Source organism: Clytia hemisphaerica, unplaced genomic scaffold (assembly GCF_902728285.1).
Source record: "Clytia hemisphaerica strain Z4C2 unplaced genomic scaffold, Clytia hemisphaerica genome assembly, whole genome shotgun sequence".
Taxonomy (NCBI): Eukaryota; Metazoa; Cnidaria; class Hydrozoa; order Leptothecata; family Clytiidae; genus Clytia; species Clytia hemisphaerica.
Window position 1 is genome coordinate 153286 of NW_027103582.1, and position 8440 is coordinate 161725.

Genomic DNA, 8440 nt, shown 5'->3' on the forward strand with positions numbered 1-8440 from the left:
CTCTGAAACAAATCCAATCAAGTAAACAGGAAACATTAGGAGAAAATCAGTGTACGAATTTGTATAGCTTAACCAGCCTTGACTTGAAGGTCTCTGACCAGCTTGGACCTGGCAAATTAGGCCAAATATACATGGGAATTCACTGGGTTTGTGTTTTTTTACCACTGAAATTAGTACAATGTACTAACTTCTCAGTGTGTATCAATTCAGAACACCACCCTTTTTAGTACAGTGTACTAACTTTTTCATTGTATTTTTCTCAGAGGACCACCTTTTTAGTACACTGTACTAACTCAATTTAATCTAAAAAATACACCACCCCACCAGCTATGGGCCAGTACACTGACTCAATACCCCCCCCTGTTCCAGATATTGATCGCAAGGCTAAGTTGGGTAGAATGTAAACATTACAGGCAAGAACAGGTGGAAATGCTCCAGTTTTCAGTGTTTTTTTTAAGAAAATCAATAGGAAATGGAATTATTTAAAGAGGTTTATCAAATAGCTCATGTTTTCACTTGATTTGATGTTTAAATTTAGTGCAATTATCTCTGAATTTGCTTCCAGTGATCATCAAAATAACAACAGGTTGAAACTTGAAATTCCATAGGATAACTTAGTGCTACATAATGAGTTTTCCATTAAGTCATTTTAACTCAAAACACCTTTTTAAGTCTCAGAGGAACGTAAAAAAACATTCTATACATTTTAAAGTTCCTTAATAAGGCATTTATTTTGAAGCTATTATCAGTGCTAGTATCATGATGCAGATGATTGGATCAGAGCTCCTGGCCTAAATCTTGTGTAAAGTTGGAAAGCCAAGCCTTTTCGCTACCTTGTGTTTCCAATAGGAAATGTAAACAAACTTCAATTTTTCTGCAATTGGTTTGTAAACATAAAATTAAGCCAAAAGTTGTCATTTTTCTTTTCAAGGATCTATTTATTAGCCCCCCTGGCTCCCCCGTGTGACCTAATATTCCCCTCTGGTAGGGTGGGGCGTCAAATGTCAAAGTCAGAAAATTCAAGATGTAGTGTTTTTTTATGAAAATTTAACCTATTGTGAGGCATTCTGTGCAATTTTTAAGGTCAGAAGTCCAAAATTGGCCGAACCCCCCTGGGGGTACTGATTCGCACTACCAGCAAAAATTGGAAAAAATGGTATTTTCTGGCCTTTTCAGGCCTGTAAATTTGTCAAAACTATTTCAAACCTTATTTTTTTCATTTGTTGTACTAAATTTTATGAAGAAACAACAAAATAATCATATTGGGTTGAAAATTGTGCCCATTGGAACCCTAAACGAGCCGTTTTAAGCCAATTTTGGGTAGCAAAATGCTTTTTAAGGCCAATTTTGCAAGTACATAAACTTTAAACTGATTAATTCACATGTCTGAAATTTTCAGAGATGGAAGTCTTCAATAAAGTCTTTAAGTAAAATGAATTTCAAGTTTTTTACTTTTTTCAAAAATTCATTATGGCGTTTTCAAAAATCGCTTTTTAGCAAAAACAAATTATATTTATCAAAAAATAGCATTTTTTAAGGCAAGCTTTGACAAACTGAGTTTAAATGCTGACTGACATTTTTTTGCAGTGATAGTATTCTGGAGATACTCCAGGAAAATCAAAATCATTTGGGTCTGGGATGCGTCTATGTCCGCCATTTTGGAAATAAAATCCCTGCTAAGAGCCATTTTTCAGGCCAAAAACCCAAATTTGGACTGAAAAAATCTCTAAAATGACAATAGACATGGGCCCGAATTTTCTTGCAGTGATAGTATTCTGGAAATACTGCAGGAAAATCAAAGTCATCTGGGTTTGGCATTTGGGTATATCCCCCATTTTGGAATTGAAATCCCTGCTAAAACGCAATATTTCAAGCAAAAATCCCATTTTTGACTGTAAAAATCTTAAGAATGGCAATAAACATGAACTTAAAATATTTTTGCAGTGATAGCCTACTGGAAAAACTCCAGGGAAATCAAAATCCTTTGGGTTTAGGATTTGGGTATATCCACCATTATGGAATTGAAATATGTGCTAAAATTGGCTTAAAATGCAACCTTTCAAGCAAAAACCCCATTTTTGACTAAAAACTGCTATAAAATGGCAATAGATATGGACCCAAATTTCTTTGAAGTGTTAATATTCTGTGAATTCTCATGGGAAAACAAAATCATTTGAGTCTGGGATTTGTCTACATCCACCATTATGGAAATGAAATCTCTGTTAAAATGCTACATATTTCCATCCGATACATCATAATTGGCTAAAAATTTTGTATATTACATTTAAAACAAAGAATATGAATTTATAATCTTTTAATTTAGAAATACTAGTTGAAACAAATTATAACAAATATCCCATTCCACTCAATTCTTTACAGCCCACACACATTTCCATTCTCAAGACTTGTTTCGTCAAAAAAAGATTGGATTTTTGCTTGAAATATTATATACATTTTAAAACTGGCTTCAATTAAAAAATTGTGGTCCCAGAAGCATCTTATACCTAAATAGTTGTTACCCCTGGAGTATTTACAGAATACCATCACTGCAAAAAGATTTTAGGTCCAAAACTATTGCCATTCTAGAGAGGTTTTTAGTCAAAAATTGGGTTTTTGCTCGAAATGTTGCATTTTAGCCTGTTTCAGCAGGAATTTCAATCCCATTAAGGGCGGATATACCCAAATCCTAAAACCAAATGATTTTGATTTCCCTGGAATATTTCCAGAAGACTATCACTGCAAAAAGATTTTAGGTTCATGTCTATTGCCATTTTTAAGATTTTTCCAGTCAAAAATGGGATTTTAGCTTAAAATATTGCGTTTTAGCAGGGATTTCAATTCCAAAATGGGGGATATACCCAAATGCCAAACCCAGATGACTTTGATTTTCCTGCAGTATTTCCAGAATACTATCACTGCAAGAAAATTCGGGCCCATGTCTATTGTCATTTTAGAGATTTTTTCAGTCCAAATTTGGGTTTTTGCCTGAAAAATGGCTCTTAGCAGGGATTTTATTTCCAAAATGGCGGACATAGACGCATCCCAGACCCAAATGATTTTGATTTTCCTGGAGTATCTCCAGAATACTATCACTGCAAAAAAAATTTCAGTCAGCATTTAAACTCTGTTTGTAGAAGCTTGCCTTAAAAAATGCTATTTTTTGATAAATAAAATTTTTTTTTGCTAAAAAGCAATTTTTGAAAACGCCATTATGAATTTTTGAAAAAAGTGAAAAACTTGAAGTTCATTTTGCTTAAAGACTTTATTGAAGACTTCCATCTCTGAAAATTTCAGACATATGAATCAATCAGTTTAAAGTTTATGATCTTGCAAAATTGGCCTTAAAAAGCATTTTGCTACCCAAAATTGGCTTAAAACGGCTCGTTTAGGGTTCCAATGGGCACAATTTTCAACCCAATATGATTATTTTGTTGTTTCTTCATAAAATTTAGTACAGCAAATGAATAAAATAAGATTTGAAATAGTTTTGACAAATTTACAGGCCTGAAAAGTCCAGAAAATGCCATTTTTTCCAATTTTTGCTGGTAGTGCGAATCAGTACCCCCAGGGGGGTTCGGCCAATTTTGGACTTCCGACCTTAAAAATTGTGCAGAATGCCTCACAATAGGTTAAATTTTCATAAAAAAACACTACATCTTGAATTTTTTGACTTTGCCCCAAAAATGGCTGTTGACGCCCTACCCTACCTCTGGGAAATTTTTGCTGGATATTCCATTTTCCTTTCCTCTCATGAGGTTTTAAGGTTTAGAATCATCTGATCTCTGTGGTTTCATTAGAACATGAATATATAAATGACTGGACATCCATCGACTTTGTATTTTTGTAGAAAGCACTGGTCGTGTTCATACTGCAGACCTTCCTTAATTAAATCCATTAACAACAAAGAAACAGATTTATGATAAATGAATACACTGGTTTGTCACAGTTCGTCCTCACCCATCAACAACACTGATTCATATGATTCAATTTTTACATTTTTTCTCTCTTTTTTTCTCTTTTCTGTTTTGCTGAAATATACTTTATTGCACAAAACGCTCCTTTTGTTCATGTTAATGTATCTTCCGTAATAAAATCTTTTGTTTAAAGGGAAGCCTCTACCCTACCTTTAAGACAATAGAGCTTACGACTTTTAATTAAGTACGATTGATTAAAAGTTACAATACTAACCGTTCGACCCTTTGTTAAATGCACGTTCTGTATTGTAGTCAACAAAGGATTCTCCTAACTACATTTTAATTAAGGAAGGTCTGCAGTGTGAACACGACCACTGCTAGCTTCGTTGTCGCCTCCTTAAAAACATTAAATGAAACAATAAATCTTGATGATATACCTCTTGGGAATACCTTACTAACAACGTCAAAACTACAACAAAAGTCTCTGTAGTTCAACTCTTCCAAAGTCTTTTATCTATTATATGACAAAGAAAACAGAGGCGGTATGATCGTCACTTGTCAAAACTCTGACTAATATTTCTGATTTTTTACTCAAAAGTATGGAATAATTTTAGAGAGTATGGGATTCAAATTATGATATTCTTATGACACGGGCCCTCCAAGTTTGGCATACTTTTTTTCAAGTCATAAAAAATTTATTGGACTGATTAAAGTATACACGCAGTTGAAATTCTGCATTTCTGCGTTGAAAAATGTTGATAAAATATATTGCAAACTTATGAAAAAGTTTGAGAATAATTATTTAGTGAATTATGAGTAATGTTCAAGCTCTATCAATCATTTTATCTAAGTAATTCAAAGAAGAAGAATTCTGAGGGAATATTGTTGGATTTTTATACCAATTTTGAAATACAGGCAGCAACGATGCTCACTTCACAGGCACAATAGAAGATAGATGTCCAGTTATGATTTATCCCATGTGAAGGCACAGTAGTGTACAAGTATTGACCGCCTTCTAGGAGATCAGGACTGAACTCCAACTCGGTGCCGTGTTTCTCTTAATGAAAAGTAAATGTTACTTTTTAGTACGTACGCCTCGCCTAGACGCCCTTGGGTGGACAGAAACTCTACAGGCCGTTCAGTGATTGAGCGAGAAATCCGTGCTAGTGTCTAGCAAGCTTGCATGAAATAAAAAACCTTCGCGTTGACGACTCTAATGAGGGAGCTCTTCGCCCTCTTAGCCCTTTAAATGGGGAAAAGCTTTTTTCTTTTTGAGGAAAGTAAGTCTGACGTCTCACGGATGCAAGGCTATCCAGGCTTAGTGGGTTAGGCGCTGAAAACCAGACTATTTTCATCAAAATTTTATGCCTTTCCTAATGGTAGCTACGCAAGTTCTGGAAACATTGGGATCCTGAGGGGAGCACCAAGCGGGAAGAAGGACCAGACTACTCGATAGGTCATCTCATCGGACATCTTGTGTAAAGAGAAGCCATTCGCTGTCATCCCATGCACATGTATTAGGTATAATATCCTACACTGCTGTGTGAATCAAGTATCTGTTGCCTGTTAGGCGTAAATCAATATGTAATGTTGTCAATTTTTTAAAGAGACGTACTATTTTGAAATTAAATTAAAATCGATCAAAATTTGTCCCTCAATTGAAGAGTACCGTTCAACTGGTAGTTAGAAACTACCCATAGCACCCATAGCAAGTAACTGATGAAACTGATATAAAACGATGCATTGGGCCCTGCCCTCATGTACTCTTAATTGCAACAGTAACCAGTATAGTTCCAAGTGGTTTCTCAAATGTAGCTCCACTCGCAGATCTCATTACAATAGTATAGGCTTATTGGCTAAAGCCGGATTTACACACGTCACTTTTTCGGCATTCACAAAATCTTATAACTATCTAAGCTAAATTCAAACAAGAATCCTCCAAAAACTGTAAACAGTTCACATATTTTTAAGAATCGAAGACAAGACAGGTTACACAGATTCTGAGATAATAAAGATATAGGAATTAGAGGATTTTAGCGGATTAAACTAGCGGATAAAAATTCTCAAGCTAAGGGTGCTCCGTGGTAAGGCTAAATGTTTTAGGGCAAGATCTAACCACCTACAGTGAGGCTGGAACTTCGATTTTTGAGGATTACGATTTTACCAGTTTTTTAGCGATTTTTGCCTCGCTAACCCAAATCCCGCAACCTCTTTACCTTTAAGGAAGATGGAGATTAGAGTTTTTCAGCGTTCCGAAAAAAACGCATAGGAGAAATTTTTTCATCTTCACAGGATCGATTCTCAACAACAAAATACATCTTTTGGTCTTTGGGTTTGTTTCTGACATTTTTCCTTCAAAGAATATCGATCACTTTCCTTTTCCCCTTGAGCGTGTGAGAAAAAATGATTAGCTCGCGTTTTCGCGCGGGCGAATAAAGATGAGGCGGCAATCTTGCACTGAGGGTGCTACTTAGTTTCCGCCCTATTTTGCGCCCACGATAGAATGGTCCAAACACGGGGGTATTCCAAATGATAAACTATGTCGTTCTGTAAATGTTTATTTTCTGAGAGATACAAATAGTATATTGAATGTTATTAACTTATTTATTTAAGTATTTTTGAGCGCAAATTTAAATATATGGTTACATAAAAAACAAATGATAACAGTTCTGTTTATTCCTCAAACCCCAGGGAAAAGTTTTTTTGCCAACTTAGCTATTTTATATATCTCGGAAATGAACTCCCATAGGAATTCCGATACCTAACCCGATTGGTTAATTTCGGAAACGCTTCAAGAAAGTCATAATGGCAGATAATTTTAAAAGTTTCTGAGGAAATGTGTGTAATTTATCGATGTTGATGGCTTGTTGATTCTTTAAAGAAAAAAGATAACAGGTATAGCTTTTTCTAATCCTAGAATATCGAGGTTCCAGCTACACTGACCTAGAAGCACTTAATTCTGGCCTGTAAAATACACACAACGATTCACATGTAATCTTAATTCTTTGCATTTGTCAAAATAAAGAATAGAAGGTTCAACTTTGTTTAATGTTGAGATACAATGGGAGAATGTATCAAATTTCAAGAAATTTTTGAGCAATAACTTGGAAATTTCATCGTTTTTGGAATCAAATTTTACCAAAGATCATGCTCATAAAGTGCTGACCAGACACATTTATCCCTTACATTTTCCCTAAGTACCCCCTCTGAGTATAATACGAAAAATTGAGTGGCTCTAAACCTTATTAAGAATCATTTCACTCATTCATTTCATACAAAAGGCCAATTTTCAGAAAAAAAGATATTTTTTGACGGTAAGGAAATTGTACTCTGGTCTGTAAAATACACATTTTTACTGCAAACTTTTTGAAAATTTGCGCAAACAATGTTTAATGCCTTTTCTATGAGCACATAAAGATTTGGTATGTTAAAATGCATATTTCTTGAGATATGACTTCTTGAGAATTGCCTCACTCCATGAAAACCCGCCTACAACTGCAGCCAAACCGGAGAAAAGAAAACAAAAATAATTTATATCTCGAGATAGAAAAGTTTTCAGACCGAACTTTGTATCTCAAAATTAATTAGTATCAAATTTCCGATCGATTGATATACGATAAGCCTATATTTGGGTTGGAAAAATTTTCAGTTTTGCCTACGGGGGTCCAATGAACAAAAATCCGCCATTATGGATACCCAGTTTCAGGTGAAAAATCCAGGTGGCCCACCATCAGAAGCTTAAAATATTCTTATTACCATAAGGAACGAGAAAAATCCCAAGAAAGTTAGTCCACCAAATGGATAAGATACTTCCCGGCTCATACCTGTCTAAGGGGATCAACAGTGCATGAACTTCGGATTAGAAACACCAGTCTGTAAAATGAATATTAAGTCAGTAAATTGAACGCGTTTCAAAATAAAAACAGACATTTTACTTTGTATGATAATTCAATGACTACTAACAATTATAGAATACTTTATATATTGTCGAAACCGCAAAGCTTCACTCTACACGTTGGGATATTTTATTTTTGAAATTTCCATCAAAAAGATTTAACCTGCTATAACATGAAAAAAAAAGTGAACTTAAATTAAAAACACTTCTTAAAAAGATAAGCTACAAAGACATAGATTGCATAAATTCAATAAGAATGATCTTAGAAACAATCTTAAAAGCTATGAAGAGGCAATTAGAAAAGTGAGAGGCAGGGATAGAATATTTGCTGATATATAGCTAGCGTCATTTGTTATACATTTTTTGTAGGTGACAAAATTGAATAACAAATTACTCCACATACATTGACATTTACTTTCCCTCAGCCATAAAAATTTTCATGTTGAATAAAATTGAAATTACAGATTCAATCTAACTTACCCATCAATCAGCATCCATGTGACCCTGTCCATCCATGTCTATCTTCTTTTGCTTTGGGCCCACAAGATTTTTTGGGTGGTGTGTACGTATGTACGCTCAATGTTGAGAAGCTATACCATAACTATGTTTACCGCAGTATCAGGTAGCCGGT

At 34.7% G+C, this 8440-nt stretch overlaps 1 protein-coding gene across 1 annotated transcript in view; it reads right to left on the reverse strand.

The window, feature by feature from the left end:
- Window positions 1-8354, reverse strand: part of LOC136801282 (protein GDAP2 homolog) — a 42039-nt gene extending 33685 nt beyond the window's left edge. The window contains exon 1 of the mRNA XM_067057909.1: window positions 8290-8354. The gene's annotated coding sequence lies outside the window, so the exon portion shown is untranslated. The remainder of the gene's footprint in view (window positions 1-8289) is intronic.
- Between the last annotated feature and the right edge of the window lie 86 nt (window positions 8355-8440).